The following is a 27,843-nucleotide window of genomic DNA, read 5'->3' as shown; positions in this document are numbered from 1 at the left end:
CACGAAGTCACGTGACCCCGGTGGGGGGCTCGCGCGGTGCATTATGGGACATTTCCCATGATGCACCGCGCGGTTACGCCGACGGCGACGCCGACGGCGACGGCGACGCCGCTCAAGCCGGAAACGGGCCCCTAAGAGCTGCGCTCTAAAAGTCTGAGAAATCCATGAATTGTGTACTCAGTAGCAGTCATTGATATGTAATCCATGAATTGTGTACTCAATTTGGGTACCAGTCATTGATATGTTTTCAATCGAATCAACCAGCGGGGACGGCAGGTGACGTCGGACTTCAATCGACATTCAAAGTGGCGAGAGAGGGCTATACGAGGTGTGGTAAAAAAGTTACGTGCCTGATTTTGTAACGTAAAAAGAAATAGCAGCAATAGCAGCACAGTGATGCGCGCGGAGCAGTCAAAAGAAGAAAACTTCGTGTGTCGTTATACCAAAGGGCGTCGCCCTGTTGACATTTGGAACTACGCTACACGCGTTTGTTTGACCGCATGTACGAACATAATGGCGATCTCTCCAGCCCAGAGGTCAGATTCACGAAACGATCCTACGCCAAAAATATGCGTACGAAAAGACGTCAGAACCAATTCGTTTTCACCAAACGAAATTATCTTAAGTTTTCCGCAGGTTACGATGAAATCTTAGTGACAGCTCCGAAGCAAACTTTCGCTCTTCTTTTACGATCAAATCAACATGGCCGACAGAGTCGCTCAGTTACTTGGTCGCGACAACCAACGGACATTTATTTTTCTACGTGCTCTTCTGCGCGTCGCTACTTCAAGTAGCAAGAAAAAAGAAAGTACTTTAAACCGATCACGACGAATATGAACCCAGAGATATCTGGAATAATAATAATTTGGATTGTATGGATACTTATACAGCGTGTATTTTGTCAGCCATTTCAAAGTTTCGACGAGTCACTCTCTGTAGATGAGCAATTTAGCCACTGCAATACAACCGCTGCCCTGGAATCTTTAACGTGCACCACGCAGTAGTGACACACGGCCACACGCCGGTACGATGCTCATTCAGATCGTAACGGGCAGAAATGGGGATTGAACCCAGGATCCCTGGGTTCTGTGGTGTTCTGCAGCGCAAGCTGCAGAACACCACCGAGGTGTTCTGGAGCTTGCGATGGTGAAGGCCACCGAGAATCGATAGTGAGTTTTTTATGATCAAACTCATTAAACGAGTTTATACTGAGTTTCAGCTGACTCTATAGGAAGACATTCGAAACTCATTTAAAACTTATTAACAATTTTTTTAAGGGATAGGACTTGTAATAATATTTTTTGGTAAATTTAGTACGCTGTCACATACTTATGCACTATTTGTGGATTACTGAGTTGGTCTCTCCGCGTGTTTTGAGCGGTATTCTGTTTAGTGTTTTGTTTATGAATAAAAAGAAAACATATCAAAATTACTCAACGGCAAAACATGTGTCATTTCGAATTTTGCATCCTATTAGGAAGCTATAAAGAAATCCAGCTGAGAATGCCCAAACTACTAAAACGTGCCGCATACAAAAAAAAAGGACCGCAGTTTATAACTTTTTGTAACGCCAGTTTAGAGCGCAGCTCTTGAGTTGGGGGCGGGGAGGGTACTGAAGGGAGGGTATGCCTCTCCTCCTCATCCGTACCCACTCCTCCTCTCCTCCTCCTTCTTTCACGCGTGAAACGCGCGTCGTCACGCGACGTTTCGGTGCGGTGCCGGAACGTCACGGTGACGTTTTGTCATGGTGACGTTTCGGCACGGTGACGTTGCGGCACGGTGACGTTGCGGCACGATGACATAACGGCACGTGCCGAAACGTCACCACGCCGAAATGTCGCGTGACGTGTTGGCGCGGTGCATTATGTGACGTCCCCCCCCCCCCCCCCCCCCCCCCCCCCCCCCAGTTTGAGTTATCTTCACTACTTGTGGCCGCCCGATCGGTCTGTGCTTCGCTCGTCTCCCGGGAAGTGACACAACACAACGAGAAGGCAGCGAATGGGTTTATTGTACATCCCGGTTGCCCGTCTTCGAAAGCTGGCAGTCCGGACCCGCCGACCCTAGTTGTCGCCCGTCGTTCAGAGCTCACAGTCGGAGCCCGTGTCCAGGCCTGCGGATCGCCCTTCCCACGCCAGTGCGGCGTAGGCTAGCTGTTCCGGGCTATCACGGCCAGAGTCTCGCTGCGGAACGACTCCGGGATCGCCATGGACTAGGCCAGTATGGTCATGGTTCGCCGCATCCGCCGGTCCTGATCGGAACTTCGCTGGTGGAATGCTCCCGGAAATCGCCATGGACCAGACCAGCCAGAACGGCTCTATCGTTCCTGCCAGACCCCAGCCTCGTGCAGCACGCTCTTCCTCTTTCCTCGCCGGCTGGCCCCCGCTCGCGCCTCGCTCGGCCGTCCTCTCCTCCCGACGCCCACACACACTAGAATAAAATTTGGGTAATTAGAACCAAACTCTGCATGCTACAGAACCGTACACACATTGCAAAGCCTGGTGTAAAATGGCGACAGGCAACAAAGTGCACGTGTAAGAAGGTTATTTACGCTTCGCGCGAGATTTTTGAAAAACTTTAGCATCCTGCTTTCTGCACGCCGTCACATTTATTACCAAACTCAGAATTAAATTTCGTTGCTGAAACAAATAAAACTTTGTGCTACGAAAATCTACTATTTGAAAACTCGCAGGTTTGGAAGGTTTTGGTCGCGACCACGTGTGCCGAACGGCATTAGGAGTGCACGAACGGCCCGACGGGCCCTTCGCTTGAAGACCTGATTGCCCGATTCTCGACGTCACAGCGAAGCAACAATCGGCCCGATTGTTCCTATCGTATTTTCCTAATGTGGCCCTTAAAGCGACTCGTAATACAACTTGTATAAATATGTTATTTTGCCAAGTAGTCTGCAAAACGAGTTCGTCCGACCACTTTCCAAGCCTGCACATATATTTTCGTTCACTTCCGCCCCAACAGTTTCTGTAAAACTCACTTACTTGTTGCGTCGCACTGCAATAATCCACTTCTGTCGCCGTATCGCTTCCCAAGATCTCGAAGGGAAGCTGGGGAAGCGGTGAAGTTTGACGCTTGAGTCACCTTCCCGACTGTGGCCGTCTTTCACGCAGCTGTAACAACGTTTATTTTTGGGGGGAACTGTAGGAGTAGGCGAGATGCCAAAGGAACCCGGTGAGGTTATAGAGACGTGAAGCTGGGACTTACTTTTACGAAAAAACGGTTCCAAAAAAGCTCACGCCGATCCGAAATGCAACGTTCACACGTGGTTTCTGGATGCGACCGTCCGCAGCCCCCGCGTAGTCCTGGCGTACCCAGTTTCTTTATTTTGCAGGCGGTAGATGGCGCAACGAGTAGCGCCAAACTGCATTGCACGTTGCTTATTGATTGTGAAACGTACGGATGATTATTCCGTTAGCGTTTGCGTTCGCACGAAGAAGAAACGGCTACCTTCCTCACACTGCACGTAGTGAGAACCAACCGTAACGGTTCACTGAGAAGCGTAGCGAATTACGAAGCGCAGAAGCCGTCTGGATCTGAGTCCCAAAAACAATTTGCAAACATGTTCTGAATCCGTGATCTGTGGGGCGGTGCGTACGCGAGTTTCCAGTATGCGCAGTAGCACTGAATAAAACCTCGCTATGATTTGTTGTCTGTAATTTGTTGGTACCGCTGGCTCTAGTAGACGAAATGGCATTTTTTATTCCTACTAAAGGTTGGTCACTGACAAGTATTCCTTCACGATCGAGTGTTCACGAAAGCTGTATCGCAAGCCAGTAGATGTCGAGTGGTTTAGCTTTGTTATGAGAAGTTAGTGATTATAAACGCGTCTAATTTATAAAATTGAACCGCCTTTCCTCTTTCCATTCTCCGTGCAAGTATTAAATTAGCCAAGACCGCTCTCCTGGTCTAATTGCTCAAAGTGTCGGCCTTCAAAAGCAAGGCTAAACATTGTCACATCCTTCTAGATATCTCACTCGGGAGCACCCGCATATGTTTCGTACACTGCAGCTTCTGCTCCTCATAACTAAGGCATTCTTGCTTGTTTAATCGAACTTATTGATATTCAGATATTGCTTTAATATCGCACAATTTTATATGCCTTACTGAGGACACAGAGTGTGTTTTCCATTAAATATATTGGTTTTTGCAAGAAGGGCCATGTACGGGTGTTTTCTTATCAATAAGCAAGGCCAGAAACGAACTCATTTCTACAAACAAACCGGAGCGCACCTAGCGGACGCCACCGGCGCCGCGCGTGCGCGATGGAGTGTGGACAGGAAGCTCGTCGTCGCCCATAAACAAGCCATCGCAAGACGATGTTGTCGGCGTCGGTGTGAGTCCCCGTGCTCTTTTTCGCGTTGGAATTGTTGATTCTACGTCTTCCTGGTAATGCCTGAGTACTTCAGCGGCCTCAGCGAAATTAACGAGTCTCGTTGCATGGCAAAACGTCGCGTGAATAAGCTGACATGGGGCGATTCATTCCGCGCGTACGCCGCAGAATGGGCCTTAAAGCCTGATTCGCATGAGGAAATTCTGCTCGCTATTTTCAATCACGACGTCATGGAGGCTCCAAAAGCGTGGATGGTAGCTGAGATGGTCGACGTAGATATTGAAAATCGCACGCAGAATCGGACCAAGTTAATCCGGCATAAGAAGTTGGTGATGGACACTGGTAAAAACGATTAAATATCTAATTGTATCTGCTGTTTACACCGAGCCTTCCCACCTTCAAACTTTTGAGGACTACAGTTAATTTTTATCCCAATTACCGGGTCAACGTTTGGGCTACAGGCCGCTGTCATTTGAACGAGCAGACGACAACAAGCAGAAACGTTTGAAAGACCAGACGGCAGTTCGAACGGTCAGGCAGCCGTTTGAACTTGAAGACGCACTGAACATAGTCCGCAGGTGGTCCGTACAACTTGGCGGGTTTCCTGCGTGTTCATGTTGGAACAAACAATAAATCTGATGACCACAAGTATTCGTAAATTCAACCGAAGGTGCTTCCCGCACAAGCAATGATGGTCCGACGGCGTGTGGTTTTTACTTTTCACGGCACCTATCAACGTTCTCGGACGAACGGAGCAGACAGAAAACACATGAAAACTGACCTTCGAACCTTGCTAAGCTCTTTTGACACAGCCCCAGTGGCGGCGTTTTGACGAAGAGGCAGGTTTTTGTCCGACCTCTTATAAAACAACACAAGAATGCACGTCCCGCATGGTGACTTCCTCCCACATACCCCACCGGAAGTGTGCCCGACGCGCTACCACCAGTTAGCGTATACGAAAACCTTAACCCGGAGAGCGCTTTTTTTATTTTTAGTTTGCGTTACGTTTGGGCGTGTGTAAGCCCGTAAGCGCTGTTTGTTTTTGTAGTTTTATTTTCTCAAGTATACGTCTTATACATTCATGTCAGTATAAAATTGTAATCATTGAAGGGGTGTGTTGTTTCGTTTTTTTTCTTTTTTTTTTTTTCTTCTTTTTAGGGTGGAATCGGAAATATCCTGAGGCGCGTAAGATAAGAAAAAAAAATCGCAAAAAAAATAAATGCCATGCGGCGAAGGAGATACTCCCTTTCTCGTGTTTCCTGTGTTGTCTCTGGATTTTTCAAACGATCACGGAGAAGCGGTTTCATTGCCGAAAAATATCGGGGCGTATCCAAGGACTCCAAAATTAGAAAAAGTTAGCACTTGATTTCTTCCAGCATGTTTTTTTTTTGTTTTGTTTTGTGCGTGTCAATAAACAATAAATTTATACACAATAAAACAAATCTACAATTTGTTTTATTGTTTATATAGTTGTCATTGTTTTTTCTAGTGCTTACGAAATTCGTATATCGTCTTCGACCACGTTTTCATTTGAACGGCTGTTTGTGAGGTTTCTCTTTTTTTAATATGTTTTGAGACCGAACAGCTGCTGGAACCATGTTAGTCCCAAAGGAGTTGATCGGTTTCCATGTTCGTGTTGTTGCACGAGGTTTCTGTCGGCGCTATTTTAATACTTTAATATCTTTTTGTTCACCAACTCCTTTTTATTAGCCTTGTCTTTCCCGCGGGTGTTGTCCTCGCTGTTTATGTCACCGAAATGGTTCTTGATCTTCTGGGAACCTATCTAAAACACCAGGAAACGGTCTTTAAAAAACAAATAAACAATCCCAAGAAACTGGGCTCATTTTTTTTAAATTCATATCTTTGGGAATTTATGCTCTTTTTTGTTCACTTTTGACTTCATACTGTTTTTTTTTTTTTTTTTATTATTAACAAGAAGTAGGAATTGGAGTTTCTAAGCCTTGAAATGCGTATGTTCCATCGTGCGACGTAGTGAGAGCAGAGCAAATTTAAAACCAAACTTTGAAGTTTGTTTGGGTCCCTCTCCTCGGAAGAAAGACCAATTGTACTATAGAACAACCACTTTTCCCAAATATATTTTTTGTTTGTTTTCAGGAAGCGGTGGTAGTTCGAACGAAAAAGGGGAAAAGATACTTTGTGACAATAGCCGCGGCATCCCAAAAAGCGGGGGAGAGGGGGGGGGGAGAATAGAGGTCCGGGGTATAGACAGAATTCGATATCTCCTGCACAAAACATTAGGTCCCGCTTTGTACCGCCCGCGCAACCTGCGTTTTAATATTGATATTTGCCTTCGCATGTTTATGTTTATGTGCAATTCCTGTTTGTTTGTTTGACTGTGTGCCAACAAACGGGCCCCGGTTCGTGCATGCGTCGGGGGTGGTTCAGGACCCTCGTTCGTTCAAACTGCTGCCGTAAAACAATTTTGCTTTTTATCCTTTTTGGAAGCCTAGAAATTCCAACGTTCCGTATGGAGGCACCAAAACTTCAAAACATTTTTTCCCCCGGCCATTCTTTGGAAATTTTATGCAAACGGCGGCGTATTTCGACGACAAACGTTTGTGCCGACCGCGGTTCCTTCGGTCCCCCTGACGCAAGGCATCACCGCCATGTTGTCGTTTCATTTTCGTGTTTACAAGCCCGCACCAAAACATTTGTCGCGGCCTCGGGAAACCGCCAATAACGGCCTCCCTGACGTTCCTCCTATTGTTCGTGGGTCTCTAAGGTGTTTCCTTTCAACATTACATGTATATATGCAGGGTAAAAATGGAACCTCTTACATCCCGGACGATGCCTAAAGTCGTGACTTCGACGAGGGGAAAACGGCAGGAGGTTTCGAGGCTGGTGGCTGTTTCCTCGGCTGCTTAATAATAAATAAGTAAATTCGGAGAAAAAAAAGACGTCGTACGAAAGAGTTTGAAGAAAAACGAGAAGAAGTGAGTTGCAACAATATAGTTTCGGTGAAAGGGCTACCAGAACATCCGTCACAGCTTATGCCTTTGAAACAAAGTGAGCTGTATTTAGTCCTTCACGTTGGGGAGCAGGAAAAAAAAAGTTATAGTACAGTCGCCGGCCATATGAGCTCCCCCGGCCGAACGCCGACTGAATCAGCGAAAATCCCCCACGCGGCACGTCGAGCGTTGCCGCGTTTTGGGAGCCAGGCTATTGGGACCAAACCATTCCGTTATCAAAGGGGTGGACGCATAGCTTTTATCGGGATTCCAGCCTTTAGAAGTGTGAATCACAAAAGCATGGCCGATTAGAATTGCCTTCTTCGGGTGTTGGCCCCAAGTGTTCGGAGATGATATTACAACTGCTGATAAACTGGAGCTTGCTTTAGGCGTAGATAAAGCAGCAGTCTTCGATCGATGCTTACAAATGTAGAAGTCCCTTTGTTTGATATGATATTAGGAATGAAAACAATGATCCCTCGGCCAGCGAGAAGTGGCCGACCAGGAAGCCATCTGCAAAATCATCGTGTAGAGAGTCACCCATGGCGAAGCAACACGCTACTGAGCGCAGAACAATAGGTTCTCCTCGATTAAACGCGTTCAAGAAAAGTGCCTGAATCTTCATTCTTCTTTGACACAAATCTTTTTTTTTATTTATAGCATATCCTTATAGATTAACAAAATTATATCTAAATCGCTTGTCATTGTCTAGTCAAGGTTTAAGAAAGATTGTAAGAAAGGGGTGGCTTGTGCGGACGCTTACTCTTCGGGTAGGAACTATTTAAAATGACAAAACGGTTTCGAAAAAAAAAATAGCATATAACACGTCAGAGATATTATGCAGTGAAGAATTTCGATAGGCCGTCTGCGTTTATCTTCAACCGGAAGGGGGATTGTAATCGGCCGTGCTTCAGATTCACGTTCCAAAACGCGGAATGATATTAAACTTCCTGCGTCCACCCCTTTGATAGCGGAATGGTTTGGTCCCAATAGCCCGGCTCCCAGAAAGCGGCAACGCTCGACGCGCCGCATGCGGGATTTTCGCTGCTCCGGTCGGCGTTCGGCCGGGGGAGCTCATATGGCCGGCGACTGTACCTAAATTGTAGTAGAAAATATATCTTAAATAAAGCTTGCTGTTCTGGCTGATGATGGCTGATTATCCACCCAATTGTTTCCTCTCTTGAATATTATTTCCATCGAATTGTTATTGTCATAATCTAAGTCTTTGGCCGTTATCAGATTATCATAACCTGTTATGATCACTCTTTTAGCTTCGTGATTTATTTATTTATTTTAATTATTTAAAAATGCTATCAGTCTCTATTGAGACTCTGATAGGGTGGGTATACAAGTGTACAAAGAAAACAACAATGAAAAGAGCAGCACACACTTGAAAAGGTACTATATAATATATCACCAAATAATCACAATACTTTCTTCGGCGTTTTTATTGGCGGATATCTTTATCTCACTGGATACGGACTGATAATAAGCGACTCAGAATTCTTCATGCGCCGAGTTTCCTAAACTGCCGGTGACAGTAAAGCTGACCTGAAACATGTAAAACTATTCCAAGACAATTCTGCTCTTCTTATTGAATAAATATTTATTCAACAAATCTGAGGGGTCTTTCGTTGTTGTTGTTATCGCCTTTATGTCTGGAGCTTAATGTTCCCCGGCGTATTTTTTTTTCTTACTATCTGACGGTTTACGACAAGCACGATAACGAATTTAGCGCGCGCATCGTGCAGCTAGCCTACTGAAGAAAGCGACGACGCAACACTAAACTAAGTTCTGAAAGCGGCCATTTTTTTGTTTTAGAGCGCAGCTCTTAGGGGCCCGTTCCCGGCTTGAGCGGCGTCGCCGTCGCCGTCGGCGTCGGCGTAACCAAGGTCATCCCAAGGTCACGTGACCCCCAAGGTCACGTGACCCCTCCCAAGGTCATCTCAAGGTCACGTGACCCCACGTGACCCCCTGAAGGTCACGTGACCCCTCGAGGTCACGTGACCCCTTCCAAGGTCATCTCAAGGTCACGTGACCCCAAGATGACCCCACGTGACCCTTTGAAGGTCACGTGACCCCCAAGTCACGTGACCCCTCTGAGGTCACGTGACCCCCGAGGTCACGTGGTCGCCTCCCCAAGGTCACGTGACCCCCGAGGTCACGTGACCCCCAAGGTCACGTGACCCCCAAGGTCACGTGACCCCTTCCAAGGTCATCTCAAGGTCACGTGACCCCACGTGACCCCCAGGTCACGTGACCCCTCTGAGGTCACGTGACCCCCCGAGGTCACGTGACCCCTCCAGGTCACGTGACCCCCAAGGTCACGTGGGGGTCACCTTTGGGGTCACGTGGCCTTGAGGTCACCCCCAGGTCACGCCTCCCCGAGGTCACGACCCCCTCCCCGAAGTCACGTGACACCCCCCCCCCCGGAGCATATTAAAGAATGAGGGGAGGAGGAGGAGAAGGGGGAGGGGTCTACCCTCCCCTCAGTACCCTTCACTCCTCCTCCTCAAGAGCTGCGCTCCAATTCGGCGTTACAGGGATTTGTAAACGGCTTTCACTTTTTTGTTTTAGAATTCGATTGTACTATGTGTCTGGAACGTAGTCGCCACTATGTCGGGATCACGTTCTGTTAAATAGGGTAATGTGCACGGCGCTTCGCCTACTCATTGTTCCTTTGCAGATTGCCTTTCTGAGTCAACCCTTAATTAGTTGTTTTTTGTAGCGTGAGCTACACTGGCCGAGGTTGCACAGTTTCGCGTGGCTCCTGGAGAGCCGTGCTGCGCATGCGCGAGGAGCAGGGACGTCATACGGCGCACAGCTGGCGCGCCGGAGCAGCCGCCGCCGCGCGCGCCTCGCCGGTATGCGCATTCCAGAGGGGTGACGTCATAGCCGTGGCAGACGCACTGGCGCCGCCACGTGCCCAGCTGTGCGCCTCCGTTGCGCAGTAGCCAAGTCTGACGCTACACCGGAGCCGCTTGACAGCGCCTCTCATTTTGTGCGCATAAGCTCACGATCCGTATATCCTGGCATAGCCGAGCTAAGCCACCACAATTTTTCACTTCATTCGCGGGGTGCGCTCCGTCTGTCACAGTTATTTGTAAATATCATGCTCTCTGGTAAAATAAAGGCTTTCTATAATAAACATATAAAAGGTATGATTACGCTATTAGCAAAAAGAGCCGCGCGTTCCGTTCGAGACGTCACGGCACTTGTCGTTCTGTGCGTGTGTTACCGCCAACTCATCCAATCAAGCAGAGATCTAGAGCCGTGACTTGGCGTTATAGTTTGTGTGTATCCGTATATGTATTTGGTAGTTTCTGATAGCGCTCCCCGACTTAAGGTAAAATCATAGGTGTGATCCTATCACTTCTGGTGTTAGAAATATGCTGGTATTTGGAAAATAACCTTATACATCCCTAGGGCTGGGCACTAAGGTTAACCTCCAGATTAATCAATTAATGCTTTAATCTCGATTTATTTTTCTAACTGCTTCATTAGTTAAGTTTTGACAACCTAATAAAAAATGTAGAGCCCTTCCACTTCACGTGAAGACGGAGGACCAGCGAAGCTGTTATTTTTACGACGTCTAAGACGAACCCTAGGGGACGAAGTCTAGTGAGACCTCAAGGACGACTTCTAAGACGACCGGAGGACGATGCCTAGACATGAGAACAAGGAATCAGGACCTCACTATCTAATAATGCCAAGAAAGGCTGACTCACGCTGGTTGCCCCCTCTTTCTTATTTATTCATACTTGCCACGACAAATAGGGAGTTTTCTGTCAACATCAGCGGACGTATTATTTCCCAGATCCTAGCGCCATAACAGCTTTCTCTGTAAAAACAGAAACATAACGCTTTCAAAACATAAAACATAACGCTTTCATCACGCAGAAGTGGACGAGTACACCTGTATGAAGGCATACTTGACGTGAAAGTTTGACCTAAAGCAAGTTGCAGACGCGAGATTTGTAACTCCAAACAAACGCTACTAGATTATCTCAGTTGTGGAACTCGAGTGGAAGGGGGTAACCCCCGCCCCCCCCCCCTCCCTTCCCCGCTCTCACTCACTTCAATCCGCCTTCCGTCGTTTGAAACGCCATCTAATTTTCGTTTCATAACTGCGCGTTCCATAGGGGACGGTGGAACGCCATCAAGACAAACGTACGTATTCCGTAGAAAACACTGTAGTTACCATAGCAGCTGTCCGGCGCGTCGAACGACGGGAGGCGAGTCGTGGTAAGTAAGGGTTTGTACTGTCGGTGCATGCAGCGTCTATGAGGCAGTTCCGTAACTGAACTAATCTAATAACGTTGCTCCGAACAAATGGAGAAGGTTCTACGTGCCCCAGCCGCTCCAATGCCGTGCCAGTGTCCATTTAGCGCAGCAGAGACTATTGTTAACAATGAAAAAAGCTCGGTATGGCCGGAGATAAATCAACAAACCCCTTGGCCTCTGCAGTTGCAGCAATATTTTGTGAGTGTTCTTGTCTTCTGATTGTTCTCAACTGCAAATCAAGGTTGATTTAAAACCGGAAATTGCACATTTCGCCTTCTACGACATTATCAGCAAAAAATAATAATTTTGAAATTTTAAAAATTGTTTTATAAGAATGAACGAAATGGATTAATCGATTATTTAATCGGTTAAACGGTGGCGATTAATCAGGTTAATTTATTTGACGCCCAGTATTGTCGATTTATATACCGCTGTCGGTAGTTGCTTACTCTCGCACAATTCTGAAAAGAGTAAGGTTCATGATGGAAAACAGCAGCCAGTGCGGTCAGTATAAGACCGTATTGGTTGAAAAGTATATATATAAGGTCAACACACGCATTCATTTGCTTACATTCGAACAGAACTTCGACAAATCTTAAGTACAGCGAATTACGCTTGTTAACGACAGGCTTCATTCAAATTCTGTTGCCGAGAAACTCCAAGGTTCACAGAATAAAGGGCAGAGCATCTTGAGAGCCACCCTCCATGTATAATGGTTCCTCTACACTTATCCAGTCGAGGACGGATTGTGAACTCCAGTAGCTCGAGTGCTTGCCAAAAGGATGCTGAATTACATACAGGCGCCTTAAGTACAAAAAAATTACGCTAAAAAAAATAATCGAGAAAACAAATACGCGATTCCGTACCGATGGTTCTACGAGAGCGCTTCGCTTTACGGATGAAATGTACACTGCTTGTAACGCAATAACAACGGTTGTCGGGGCACAACTGCATCTATTCTTTTTCAAGAAAGTTGAACGAGACACCTCTAAATTATGCGGAATACATTTCGCTAGACAAGCAGTCCGACGAACGAGGGCTTTCTTTTCACCCGTGCGTCTGCCATCGTCAGCGAATTTCGGGCGCACCCCGCTAAGAGAGAGATTGCAAACAATCGAAAGCGGACTCGAAATGTCTCACCGTTTCGACCGAAATGTGCGGGAGGCCGTGTCCTCGATGTGCATGCACCGCTCCAAGGAATGTCCCTCGCTGAATGTTTGCCAACACTTTTGCACTTTTCCGCGCACCGCTTAACAGAGCGCTTTCTGAAAGTTGGGCGCCAGGCACTCACGAATGATGGACGAAAGTGAAGGTAATGTAAAGGGTATATTTTATTTCTTTTTTTCTTCTCAGGCATTGACAGCGTTGGAAAGGAGATCGGAATGCCGAGTGCAATGGTGTCCATACGTTTTCTTTACGGTAAAGGAGCGCCTTGAGCGGAGACCTATAGTGTGTGGTTGTGTGTATCTGTATGTTTTGTAAGGCAAACTCTGGAAGCTCTCACGACTTGCTGGACAACTTTCTGGAGCATACGGAACTTGGGCTGCAGCCAAAATACAAAATATCGTCAAAATCTACTTTGAGATGATAAAATAATAAAAAAAGCACCTTCGTCATTTTTTTTTTTTTTGGGGGGGGGGGGGGGGGGGTGGGAAGGGGGGGGGGAGGGGGGGCAAAGGTCTAAGACGCTCTTTTATAGACTTGCACTTTTACCCGCGCTAGATAGAATAAGGGTGTGGTCACACGCTCAAACGTAAAATAACTTCTTGAGTTCATGCATTCGGCGCTGGATTATTTTTACAATTATCTCGTCTACGGCGTTCGGAATTAGAGGGGGTTATTAAATTATATTAGATGGAATTTACGCACTTTACACAAGCGTACTCTCAAAAGTATGAAACAAGTATCCTCATCCGCAACGCTACTGTGTCTGGAGCAACGCGACAATATTGGGTTGGAGTGATTCTCACTTTAGGCAACTTAGAGTGGACAGCAGGGAGATCTGCAAGGAAGGCTAGAAGACCGATCTTAAGCTTTTTACAGTAACTCCTACTGTAAAAACCTACATAATTTGTGGCAGCCGAAGGGCATCCTTAAGTATGAAGCTCGCTCTTCTACCCTTCGTTGAGGTACATCTTAATGTGAAATAGAGTATTCGCCACACCAGTCCGCCTCTGGCCCTCTTGCGGACGAACAAAGAACCAGAGGAGCGGGAACGGCGGCGGAGACGGTTTCAAGGTTTGTCAGCCTTGGCGCTGCTGTTACCGCATGATTCTGGTCGGCGTGTTCGTGCATCATGTAATTTTAACACACGCACAAAACAAAACAAAAAAACGAATGTGTTAAATTGGGAATTTTTGTGTTCCGCTTCGCAACTTTTAAAACTCAACAAATAAATCTATTTGAACACACCGAATTGCGCCCCCGAGCAGGCGCACGCGAAATCCTGGAGACAATACCCTCGTGTCTCACGCCATCTTGGAACTACCACCGCTCCATCTACAGGGCGTTAGAGTTGCGAATAGGGAGTATTCAGTGGCGGCCAGAGCGTTGTCCTTCGAACTGAAGCGCGTGTTTACAGCGAGCGGTCGCCATGCGTCATTCACACCAACTGTTGTTCATAATAGACAGTAAGTTGTATATAATAAGTTACTTCACCCACAGTTAGTGTCGCAGATTGTGGCATGATGTATGAGCCCCCTTTGTTTAAAACTATACCATGAAAAGACTCCAGTTGAATGTGGCTTACGGAGTGCAAACGAAAATTGCGCCATTGCTTGGTTTACGCTCGGGTACAAACCTTGCGGAGCGGTGTCTTACGCGGGTTTGAGTTCGTGTAAAATATACGCAGCAACGGAAAGTGCTGAACTTTGAAAAGTGTTCAAAAAACAAATATGAACATACATTTTTTTTCCTAGGCTCGGGGTTTCGACGAACACTAACGTGAAGAACCGGCATAAAAAGATCACGTAATACCTTTGTTTTCAGCTCCAAGCTTACATAATTTTCTGTCCTCCAGTTGGTAAAAGTAAGATTGCCTTTTAAGTACTTGTCTAAATCTTCGTGTCCTGCAAGGAATAACGTGGATTTTAATATTTTTGATAAAGAATTGAAAAATGGAAGCAAAACACTGAACCTGAAAAATGCTTTACGTTCCTCTTTGATTATTGCTAAAAATAGTATTCCTTAATAAATTATTCAAACAGTGTATTAGCTACCACCATTGCACCAGACAACTAAAAAGTTTCTTGTTATACTTAAGTCAGAAGCATAATTTGTCGTGCTCACATCGATCAAAAAAAAAGCTTGCTTTAATTTTATTAATCCTTCGAGGGACATTAAATTGAAATAATCTTGAAAAAATATATATGTATATAACTGCGTGACAGAAAACCAGCATTCGTCCGAGCTTACGAGAGTCACGAGGCAGCAACTATTTCTCAACGTATTTCTTTTGTGTTTCTTACTTATTTCTTCGGTATATCTTCATTCACACTATTGTCACAGACACCTCAAGAACCGGCGGGTGTGGCAAGTCCCAAGCATCTCAATATCAATCCGCAACCAATGAGATTTCTGCGTTAGCCTATCCAGAACGCCACAGAACGTATCATAAAACATCAAGTAAGAATATCATGAACCATTTCCCTACGCTTCTGGAGCTGTCGACGACTACAGTGTTTCCGAAGAAAGCCCAAATAAACACCGACGAACAGTCCAAATGAACGTAGAGTCCCGGCTCACGACTGGCATGCAGGTACGGACGGGGCGCGACGTTCGATCGACGGCTGAAAGAACACGTCCGCGTCGCTCTTTATGTCGCCCCCATCCGGACATGCACGATCTGCTCGGCAATTTTCCCTAATCAGCGCCTCCGCATTTTTGCTTCTTCTTTCCCGTTTCCCCGATGGGCGTCCCGGATACCGTCGGCGGTGGGGGCAGTGCCGGAACGTGCTCGCCCGAGACGAATAAATGGACTTTGGTTGTCATTCTCGTCCGCGTCGCTAACATGATTACTCCATTTGACCGCGGATCTGCCTTCCGTGCCAGCCGGTTCTGTCCTGTTGTTCCGCGGCCGTCCCTTCCTTGCCGTCACATGACGTATACTGACGGCGCACCGGCGTGACAGGGTCTCTTTGTCGGGAATGGCAGGGACTGCCGCTCCCCAACAGACAAAAGAAAGTTCCCGTTTACGCCAATTGAACTGGATGCGCGCTATTGATGGGCTCGGGCAAGCACTAGAACCTCTTTTTTTAATGGGAAAGCATTAACTGTCCTTAAATAACATGACATATTGGGCTAGTTGGTTTGAACTGAACTGTTCCATGAATCGAAGCCGGCGTTGTCTGTAGCAACGAAAAACGGTACCGAACTTCCATCTGCAGCAGCAAAAAACGACACCTAACTCCCCATTGACTGAGCGAAACGCCACCTAAATTCTCATTGGCCGAAAGCACAGCAGCGCAGATGCATCGTCAATGAAGCCGTGATCTCGTCGCCGGAGCGCCGTGTAAAAAAGGAAGACGTTGTTCGCTGCTTGTAGGAATGCGAAAGCATTCTTACACGTAAGCAGTCTTAAGTATCTCCGTTTCATTTTAATCTCAAAGCATTAACTGTCTCATGAAGCGAGCTGACGTCATCAGTTTGAAGCGCGAAAATGGCTCCTGGTTTCCGCGATCCCAATAGGAGAGATTCGCCTCAGTTCCATTGGCTGGCGCGCGTCGACGGGGCTCCCATTGGCCGTTGCACTATGGTCTTCGAGATCCTGAAGCGCGCGTGCGCTAGTACGCAGCAGACGACAAAGGGAGTGAACGAGAGGCTTGCATGATTTCGCATTCACAACTGATAAGAAATGCTTAAGTGGTCGTCGAGCTTTTTTTTTTTTTTTCTCCCTTTCTGTCTGGTGGTTGTAGGATTATTCGTCGAAACATAATAGACCTATATCTCACCAGGAGTTGTGCGACGCCACCGCCGCCGTGGTGCATTCTGGTACCTGTAGTTCTTCCCAGTTCTGCCACGTCAATGCGCGTTGTACGCCCGGCGTTTGGCCATTTTCGGGTTAGCACGACACTCCTGATCTGGTGTTTACTCACGCTTTTCAATGGATGAACCTGTTGCAGGCTAGGGTGCTACAATAACAGCACCAGGCAAAACGGCATCGGATTTTATGTCTTCTGGGAAAAAATCAGCCCCCTAAAAGAGTGGCTAAGAAAGGTAAACAGAGCAGCACAGAGCGGCAGGAAAACAAGCGTTTTTCCATTTGTTTGTCGATTTGCTTCATAATTTACATCCTCCCCATTGCACGTTAACTAGAGAATGCAAAATTACAATGTACGAGGCATAGTATAGGGCTTGCCGAAGTGCTCCGTACTTAGGAATCTCCATGAGTACTCGCACCGTGGCGGGCTATCCCTTGATCTATCTCAATCCTCCACACTACTTTGCGCCGGCCGATTTTAATACACTTTTTGCTCAGTTTATTTTGGTAGTCCTAATTGTTATTGCGACGCCATGCTTCAAGCTCAACTGTGCTGCAGGAGATCAGGGCAAACACTAAAGAAAGAGGCGCGATTCCCGGTAGGCATTACTATGGTCGGGTACAAGTCAAGAAGTTAGGAGAAGCTCCTTCCACAAGCGTGATGCGCCCGTTTCAAGTTCCTCCGCAGTCGAAAGAAGAGTTCACTGGAAACGCTCCTTGTTCTGCTTGAATGGACAGATATTGGCTACAGAGTGGTGCCAACTTATCCCCGATCCCACTTTTTAAGAAAGCGACCTTTGTATCAATCGGAAAGGGAACCGAGCCCCTGAAAGCAACCTTTGTACCATGGGAGGGGGAACCTAATCCCCGAAAGTCGTATTTGTTTCTATCGGAGGGGGAAAACTCTAACCTCCCCCTCGTAGCTTGCACAATGCTAAGTCAAAGTCGACATAAAACTACTTTTTCGAAAGCAGTCTTCATCTTTGTTTCTTTGTTTGTTTGTTTCAAAGAAAACGTGAGAACCTTGCATAATTCAATTTAGAAGTGCAAAACTTAACTCGAAAAAGGTAGCAAATGAACCTCACCTACATTGTGGTGGTCTATTATGCCACAAATTAATTTTGGCTGGCGTTAATAATCCATTCTGCTTTAACACCATTCAAGATCATGGAAAAGAGCTTCCACCGTCCGGCGACTGTTAATGTTCTGAGCTTACGCAAATAAAATACAAATGAATAGAGAATGTACACGAAAACTCAATTCCAACACAATTTTTCGGGTATCTGCCATGGTTGCTTCTTTTCGACAGATGACGAGTTGTTACGAGGCGTCAGACGTGGTCTTTCTTTAGATCGTTTGGTTTTGTGTGTAGACTTCTACCCGCAGTTCATCTGTGCCCTGTCGCACAGGCTGTTAACCATAATGAAACGACCTCTAGTAGACTATCACTTCCCGAGAAGGTATACTGAGCTATTCTTGCTTTATTGTCGATTAACCATTATGCAGGAGACCGACTACTACCAAGCTCAGTTTTGTACCAACACATTTCATGCGATTCCGTGGTGCTAGACCGGGTCGATGGTTTCTCGATGTTTCGTGTTCTTTTCCACGCAACTAGAAGTCAACTTGTTTCCAAGTTCATTGAGACGTCGAAGCAGCGGGAGTAATCCAGTGGTGGCGTCGTTGTCTTTTCCGTGGCCGCTGTGGAAGCAGCGCATGAACGCCGTGAATTCACGCGTTCACGAAGACGAAGACGCAGATGGCAACGAAGCAGACCACAAAGCGATTTTAAAGCAATAAGACGACTGAAACTGCTTTTCTGCGCTTTCTGACAAACTAAGGCATCACAAAAACATAATCTTACGAAGTACAGACATGCAGGAAAATCCAAGCTGATTCCGGAGCGTCCCAAAGGATGATTAAGTATTATGGGCGCGCACCACAGCCCTATGCAGCGGGGAAGCAGAAAGTGATGCCGCCGTCATGCTATAGCACGACGGAGGCATCACTTCTGGAATACGCGCGCCTGCGCAGTTCGCTTGGTGACATTTTTCTATTCGTCGCATGTCAATTGGTAACATGGAGGTTCGTCATATAGGGCATTTCGTCATAGGACAGTTCGTCGCGGTGACTGTTCGTTAGATTATCAAAAAGACTTTGTTTTTTCATGACATTTTTTTTAGAGCCGAGCATATTTCTCCAAAATAAAAAACCTTAGGTGAGGCCCTACTGACACAAATGTCTTGAGTCTATTATAATTACTGATCGTAATAGACGCTGACTGATTTCCGGGGACTCCAGCACAATCCGTGTACGTGTCGTCCCGGTAACTAATCGAAAGACTGCAGCAAATATGAAAGTGCGTCAAAACTAATTTATTTAGAAATGGTCACTCTACCTTATTTCACTCATAGTCAAATATTTCAGCCGCACGCATTAGAAACGTCTGAACTATCGGTTCCGTCGTATCGTCGAGAAATAGCTTGAGCGCGCTTGACCCGTGCCTCTTGCTTCCTCGACACCCGCGTCTAGACAACTCCGTTTTTGTCTTGGCTTAGTTTTATTTCGGCCAGCGCCTGCGGTTGCTTGAGCAACTCCAGGAACATCTAGATATTCGGAGACGCACAGCCGTCGTATGCCCGAAACATTTCACTTTGAATAGAGGTATCTATAAGCTAGAGTGTCCTTTTCTAAATAAAGTCCTTTTGACAAACTCGCATATTTGTCGCTCTCTTCCGATTATAGTTACCGGGACGACTATTACCCGAATTTTGTTGGAGTCCCGGGAATTCAGACAGCGTCTATTACAAAAGTAACGGCAATTCAACCAGCTATTATAAGAGACTCAAAACATTCGTGTCAATGGGTCCTCACCCGGGTTTTTCAGTTGGAAGCAATATAATCGGCACTAAGATAATAACAGCGAAATACAAAAGTTATTTCGACAGTCTGAAGAACTGTCATCGCGACGAATCGCACTATGAGGAAATGCCGTATGTGACAAACTGCCCTTCTTCCAATTGACCTGCGAACGGCCCGTAGCCCTCTGTCTGGTGTGCCCCAACGGTCCGGAAACGCTGCCGCTTTAGAAAGTTGATCCCGATTCAACATTCTTGCTTTGCGCTGCGGCGCGCTGCTCGACGGCGCTCATTGTACCGCTAGCAGCCGCTCTCTACCGGAAGGACCCTATTCCCCAGTCTAACGCATTCAAACGCAAATGAGTGAATGGACCTTAGAAGTCGGCAACGGGCCGACAACAGGGAATAGCGCGCGGGGCTGGCAATTTTTTTACGGTTGAGGCATCTCATTATGCGAAAATTCGTGTTTAAGTGTAATTTCCGAAAAAAAAAAAGTTGCGGGGCTGTTTCACCACATTGCTAACATGGAAGCGGGCCTGTCGGAGCGAAGTGTAAAGTTTATAAAGAGGTTATATAAGGACCATTAAATGATCTCGCTTCAGCCGTATATGCATTTTAGTCTGATCACTGAACTCTATAACATTGCATGAGAGAAATCCGCTAATGCTCCGCTACACACGCATATTAATAAAGGATGCCACCGGTTCTAGCGTTCAATATTTTTCACAGCCTTGCGCCCTCGATGGGGAACACTAAAAGTCGGTTCCCACATGTAGTGGAGCGCTGATACAGCGCTGTATATGTGTCGTCAGCTACTTATCGTCTGCCATGAGCAAGTTTGGACGGTACAATACAAGTGTGGTGAACGCTCCCGTCAGCATGCGATTAGCGCAAAGTTAGCGATGCGACTATTCGCGACTCTAACTACCTATAGGAGGCGCACCTATCGGGCGAATATGGAGGTCTAATACAGGTCGTGCCGTTTGGTTCGTTCCATATGCCAGCTCAACGCACAACGCATGGGCATCAGCAAATAAGCACTGGACTAAAAATGGTGTGCCCCGCGTTATATTGCCGCTCGCTAAGTAGGCAGCGCGGCCGTGGCCGAACGAATATCGTAAAAAAAAGAAATAAAAAAAAAAAAGCCGAACTGTTATCGCGCTTCCCTCCCACGCGCAGAGCCAGGGTTCGATTCCTGGGGGCGACGTATCTTTTGTTATTCCTGCAATTTAGTTTTCTGGTAGATTCGAGAATCCTGTTGGCGTGTTCGAGGTCCGAATGTCCTACGCGTCGAACATTCTACGCCGATTATTCCAGCAGCTCACGCATGTACATAAGGCGCTCCGCGTGGCGAACCGGAGCCAGTTTCGCCCCAGCGTTCGACTCTGCTGCTACGCCGACTTTGACGCCCACGACGCTCTGTTATTATCTTTTGTACCCTTTTATTTTTGGCACAAGTTCGCCACATTAGACATTTATTTCTTCCTGTTTATTTCCTGTTTTTTGGTCACCACCCGTGACAATATCACGTTTCGAACCTGGTTCGATGTGTTAGGTAAGCGAGCTTCCAGAGTTGAATGCCCTTCCACGGCGCAGATGGACGTTGATAAACGCGGAATGCCCGGTTCACGCAGTTGCGTAGGTTGTATGCAGAGAAACCTGGATACAAGCTGGTACTACAGTTACGAGAGTCGTCGCGACAATTGTTCTATCGCGCGAAGCACCGACAACATGTAAGCAGGGAAGCCACAAGATACGACCAGAGATTTTCAAAAGACCTGTTCCGGCTAGTTCAGTGTTTTTTCGATAGGTGCCGTTCGTTTTGCTGGGGTCGCGAATAGCGCTGCGATGTACGTGTGAAGAGGCCTTAAGACCGTGCGATATGCTGCTAACAGCCCGGCGAAGTTTGTCACGGACCGGAGTGGATAAAAACGCGAACGCAGATAGCTGCCGACATTATGTATGTACCAAAGTTCAAAACGACAAACGACAGAATGCTCGCCTTTAATCCGTTGTCAGTGTTCGATTGTCGCGGTTCCGCGGAACTCCTCCCGCAGAGGGTCATGACGTTACAAAACCGCACTCTGGTTCGGAGGATGCAGTGGGTATAGACCTCAAGGCTGAACATCCCTGTGCGAAATTTTAATTGAAGAATAATCGTGAATAGACACAAACATAGTAGGGAGTTCGTCTGCTCCCAGGCGATGCCGTGGCGTCAGGGCGATGAAATGCCGAGCCACCGAGCTCCGGCGCTTCCTGCGAGTGGTCGCAATGTATACAGTCGCAATCCACACGAAGGTGAACCTGGGCGAGCGTCGACCGCTTCGGAGTTTGGGCAGCATCATGGAACGCCGGCCGTGGCGTCTTCAGCCCCTTGCCACGCTTGGTTTACAAAATGCTCAAAGGTCATGGTCGCTGTTTCATGACGTAGCCAGTGCAGAGCACCTTGCAATCGTGCGTTCGCGTTAATTGTAAACACAATAAAAGCGAGCCGAGGGAACAGAAAAAAAAAGTCACGCATAATGCGTTGCTGTCTGGGTGCTTTAAGAATGACGCAGACTTATTTTTTTCGGAAGGGCGGAGAGGGGAGCAGCTTCTTTGATTTTTACGCTACGACAGATTATACTCACAATGAACGTTCGTAAGCCCTGAGCCGTTCTTTTTCAGTTTTACTCGTTGCGACACGAGTGCAAGAGACTTACGGAGTATGTCGAGAGAACTTCGCCTCATTACAAAAGTGTTGTGTATATAATGATCCAAGATTTTTTTCAAGCTCTAGCATTATATTTCAAATATAAAGGCAAACAAAAACTTCAAAATAATACAATTTTTATGGAAGGAAAAAAGTTGTGTGTCATTGTAATCCTGCATGCTATTTTAGAGAATGTCATCCCCACATTTACCAAGAAAAATAACACGCATTTTCGTCTAAATCGCACACGCGAAAACTGCCTGATAAACAGTACAGCCAGCCAGGAAAAAAAGGATAGCTTCTTCGAAGGCCACACATAATCTTCCCGATGCCTATATTCTTGAAAGTTACGTGTTTTTTTTCTTCCTTTTTTATGTCACAGGACTCCTTCTTTATAAACTCATATTCTTCGGCGTTGATGTTCACGGTGGTTTTAGAATGAAGAAGGAAAGGCGTCTTTTTTAGCAGTCATAATAATCTTCACCATCATGTCTTATACCGGTTGTGCCGAAGCGATGCTTTTCACCCAAGAATAGTCACCATACGACACGAGCTTTATTTGTCGTTATGTAAATTGTGCGCGAATTTATATTCCGCAGCAATCATCCTTAACGTCAAACTTTAAATAGAAAAAAAAAAAAAAACTCTTTCTTATGGCTTTTTTTTTAAAGATAGGACATGCTTTTAATGAGTTGCCGTATGCACAGAGCAAAGGGTTTCTTCTGATTTTGCTACCTTAAAGCGGCGGCTACATAGATTAAAGTGCACAATATCAAGACCTCCAAGTGCTTAGCTTTAATCGTTCTTGAAAAACCAAAGCCGTTGCGAAGGAGCCTGCCTTATTTTTTAAACTTTACTTTCATGTTTCTAAGCCATTAAATAGGTGTTCATTATTTTAACGTGCACTCTAATGACCTATATAGCATGCAGTAGATGAGAATTCTTGATGTTTAACTTGTAAAGAAAAACTTTTCTTGGGCTACGTCGTCAAGCCGGCGATATACGAACAAGTGTGCGTACAAAGTGGACTCCTGTTTATCAATAATACTGAATACACAAGCGAGCCGGTAGAATGTTTACGCACCCTGAAAATTTGAAGGCGGAAAACAGGAAAAAATGATCTTTTTGTAGTCGGCCCGAAACCTTCATTGCCCTGTTCTTGTTGTTGTTGTTTTTTTGTTGTTGTTGTTTGTTTTCGCAAACGTTTCCAAAAATAGCCGCCACTGAAAAACTGGCATTGTTGCGCGCGAGCCAATATGGTACTGGCTGCGTAGCGCAAAAGGCGGCTTTTTTACGTCGGTGAGCCGTGTTGATTCTTTCGTCTCTTGGTTGGAGGCTATAATCAATAACGCCTAGAATACACGGCCTTTTTTTCTCCTTTAACATCATGAATGCTGGCTTCAAACAATATCAATATTTCGCAACTACAACGAAGCGCCCATTTAATCCCCTTTCCACTGTTTCACATTTCGGCCGCAGTGTCGCGCCAGTTTTTGCTCCATACTTGGACAGCCGGTCGCTCTACGATTCTATCCTTCGCGTCCTTTGCGTGGCGCCACTTCCTCAAGAATTCTCACTAATTTTTCTCGCCCAACGGCGCAGTGCAAGATGTATATATATATATATATATATATTGTGGAACACCGCGCGTCGCAGTGGCCAGATAAAGTCCTCTTGTCGCCTTGGTTGCAAGCGGCGCCACCAGACGACTCTTCAATAAGCGGCTGGATGGACTAGACGGTAGCCATCGCGAGGTTTGGTTTCCCAAGCTCATCTATGGAAGACAAAATTGTTTTAAGAGCAGTTCTTTTTGGGCGTGCCGCGTCATGTAGAACTTGGAACTTGAGCTACGCGTGTTGCTTAGACACAACTTCGTCATTGACCCTAGTTTCGTTCCTCAATGGCGGCAACAACCGTTTTGTGAACGTGTTGAAGCGGAGATAACTGACGCAGTGTTCAAGCCAGCGTCCGTCGAGGTCACATCTGTTGCGCGTGGCTGAAACCGAGAGTGCACTGGTGCCATGGCAACGAGTTACCTTTTAAAGTGGTATTAAAGCGGCAGCTTTGTAAGGCCAACAAACCTCAGGGACCGCGTAAGCACGAAATGAGTAGGTCGGTCAGACCGTAACTGTTCAACGATTTTGGAAAAAAGAAAAAAGAAAAAAAAAAAACAGGCGGCAATTGGTTTAGCGATTGAACCCCGATCACCGGCTTGGAAGCCGTCTACTTTGTTGACTGAGCTACGAGCCCAGCACACAGGTGCTGGGGGCGCAGAGGCAGGTGGTGCGAGAAAGCGCGTGGAGCGGAGAGGGGTGGAGAGGGCAAAAAAGAAAGGAACAGAAACAGGTGGTGCAGAAAGAGCGCCTGGAATGAGACTGACTTGAAAGGGCAGAAAAGCGCCTTCCCCTCTCTTAGTGGCCCAGAAAATTCAGCGCATAAGCTTTTTATCCTGGTGGTGCTGAAGGGAAGCGCGCGCAGGGACAAAAAAAAAAAAGACAAAGGCGTGATGTAACCATTTTTTTATGCAAAACGCTGCCTAGCACTACCTGAAGTGATTGCGAATCGCAGTGCAGCTAAAATACGTCACAGTTCGCTTCCGGACGGCGCAAGCGCAGTTTTCAATAGAAAATGAAAGCCCTCTACAGCTCAGCGTCTACTATCGCGCCATGTATATAATAACGTGCGCACTGAACGAGAAGTGGCCTGTGCAGTGTGCACGTCTCCGCCGCACAGGCGTTGAATAGTTGGATCTTGACTAGAAAGTGACGGGGCACAGCAGTTCTGAGTTTTCACGCCTATATATAGTTTAGACTTGTGAATCATGAGTGTGTTCATCCCTTCTTCGGGAATATTCTGCCATTTTCTTTAGAGGGCTTACTGATGACGATTGCAAGGACATGAAGCGAAGGTAATATTGTGTTGACAAACGCTACACCGTTCCCCGTGTCGACTAAGCATTTTGTATACGATCAATCGGTATGGTTTTGTAATGACGTGTTGTAATAATGTTATGGCGAAGATCTAATCTATTCGTTCCCTCTCGGAAGATACATGAATGTTGCGTTGGGATGGCTGTCACACGATTCCTGGACGTCGAATCGTAGCCAGTGGTTCCGCTCGTTGTCACATTCATTGTCGTTTCAAACAATCTTACTTCGAACAACGAGAAAAGCATATTCCTCCGATGACGACACGAGACACTGCTGCCATTTGTCGCATTTTTGGAGAAGAAAACACTCTTCGCTCAAAACGTTTCGCTTAACTGCTGTTCATCCAGTAGGAGGGGGAGGGCAAATTTAGTCAGCGAACGTACCCCCGCCCCCCACACACACACACAGAGAAACCCCGACCTTCTGACACCCATGTTGTAGCGATGGAAGAACAACCCATACTGCAAGCTTTTATTATCGTGTAGACGGCCTGGCATGATATAAAAAGGGTAGCCCTTTTTCCCATTGGATGCAGGCATATGATTTGCAAGCAAACCTGTCGATTGTTTCGGTGCATCGTCACCCACCACCCGTGCCCACGCGTGAAGTGCTCGCCGCGAATGGAAGCCGCTCAGTGCGGCTGGCCGGGTGGCGTGCGCCTCAGTAAAAGAGTACGCACCCGTGGGCTCAATGGAAGACGATATAAGAGCCCCTCCTACCCTAGGAACTGCAAGACTAAAGCACAGTTTGCCCTAGGCACCACCCGGACAAAGAGCACCACTCACCCTATAAAGTTACCGCATTTACACGCGTTTCGCAAAAACACCAAATGTGGAACCAATGTTTTGTTCTTCTCAGTTGCGCCGTCTGGCCGGCGGGGACGCTGTCGGCATAGGCAGATCGTGCGCGCACTAGAACTACTTTATCTCGTTGATCGCGTCGCAACGTTTGCCGTGCTGTGTGTCATTCCCTAATATAATATCTTACACCGCGCCCTAATGTGAAACAAATCGTATGAAAGCACATGCGGGAACAGGTGAACACATGTAAGCGAAGACACCGTTCTGCGAGACGACATATGCTTTCAGTTTTGTCGTTGAAACAACGACGATGAGTTGGCGAGACAATCGATTCTGTACCGCCGAGGTCGACCTGCCGTTCACTGGAAATATTACGTATTCTTTCTGCATATCGTAAACTGTTGTGCTGAATTCGCGGAGGAGAACAACTTCTCGATTTCTTTTGCATTTTCCATACTTTCCCCTGTGAACCAATTCATGTACGCAATATTCTGGGCCTGTCTATGTACCTGCGCTACGTCCATATACACTTGCTCGCCCGGCGGAATTCCGTATTTATATCATAACTTTAATATATACATATATATATATATATATATATATATATATATACATATATATATATATGTTTGTGTGTGTGTGTGTGTGTGTGTGTGTGTGTGTGTGTGTGTGTGTGCGCGCGCAAGCGCTTCTGTTTCTCGTTACAAAGTATGTCAACATTTTTCATGTGCTTTTTGTTTTTTGTTTTGCGCGCGCGCGTTGCAGCGGTTTTATTTACCAGCACGTTGCGTTCGGCTTCTCATTGTTTCCGGGTGTGCGCGCTCCCTCTCTCTCTCTCAGCGGATTTGCGTCTAATAAAACTCGTACCGGCGGCGAAAGCTCGCTGGGGAAATCTCGGCTCTTCTCTTCGTACTTGCTATTGTGCTCGCGCAGCAGGCAGGCTTTGCCGTCAGATGAAGCCGCTTTCGCTGGCAGACTCTCCTTTCCCCGTTGGGCGCACAATCACAGAGCGATACGAAACTACGTCGCTGCCTATTCATTCCGTTCGGGTTCCGTCCATCCTTTCGTTTTCCCCTGCCATCCGGGAAGGCGAGGCCTAGACTAGCGAAACACAAACAGTACGTAGAGGAGCTGCATTTACCGACTGTTCGGCATTGTGAGGTCTATTCTCTTCATAATGCATGTCCCTGGTTTCTACCGCGTGACGACGACAACACCCGAATAAATTAGAGGTATCATTACTAGGTATCATTACTAAACAGTTCGCGCGTTATCAGGAAAACGTCAAAGGTCCGGGCTTAGGCGCTTTCTTTTTAATACTTCGTGATAAAAAAAAAAATTCGGTATTAGGCTGAGAGCTTTGTCTGAGTACGGGCAAAAGGTACAAGGTAACTATGCGGAGGGCAAGTTCGTCTCCTTCTTGCGCAGGGGGTAGCGGTGACGTCAGAACGCCGAGCCCTGATTGGCTGATCGCGACCCCCTATCTAAGCGTCGTCTGCTCCTTTGCAACGTCGTCTGCTCGCAACGTCGTCTGCGTCTGTCTCACCTTTCCTGCGACTTTTGAAAGTGCAGAGGCCAGATTCACGAAAAATCTTACGCCAAAAATGTGCGTAAGACAAAATTTAAGAACAAATACGTATTCACGAAACAAAATTTTCGTAAGTTTTGCGCAGGTTACGACGAAATCCTACGACAGCTCCGAAGCTGTCTTACACACGTTTTACGATCAAATCAGCATGGCCGACAGCGTCGCGATCGCGACGACCCAAGGACGTTTATTTTTCTACGTGCACTTCTCACGCGTCCCGATTTCAAGCAGCAAGAAAAAAGTAAAAAGCACTTGAAACAGACCACGACGAACAAGAACGCTGGATCCACAGACACCCGGGAAAAGCTCTACCGGCCACGATTCCACCGAACGCGACCAAGCGAGCTCCGCAGTTAGGCCTAGCAGACACTCCGCAATTCGGCGACCGTCTGCCCACGGCCG

The sequence above is a fragment of the Ixodes scapularis genome, unplaced genomic scaffold (assembly GCF_016920785.2).
Source record: "Ixodes scapularis isolate PalLabHiFi unplaced genomic scaffold, ASM1692078v2 PGA_scaffold0__279_contigs__length_252992795, whole genome shotgun sequence".
Taxonomy (NCBI): Eukaryota; Metazoa; Arthropoda; class Arachnida; order Ixodida; family Ixodidae; genus Ixodes; species Ixodes scapularis.
This window is presented reverse-complemented; position numbering follows the sequence as displayed.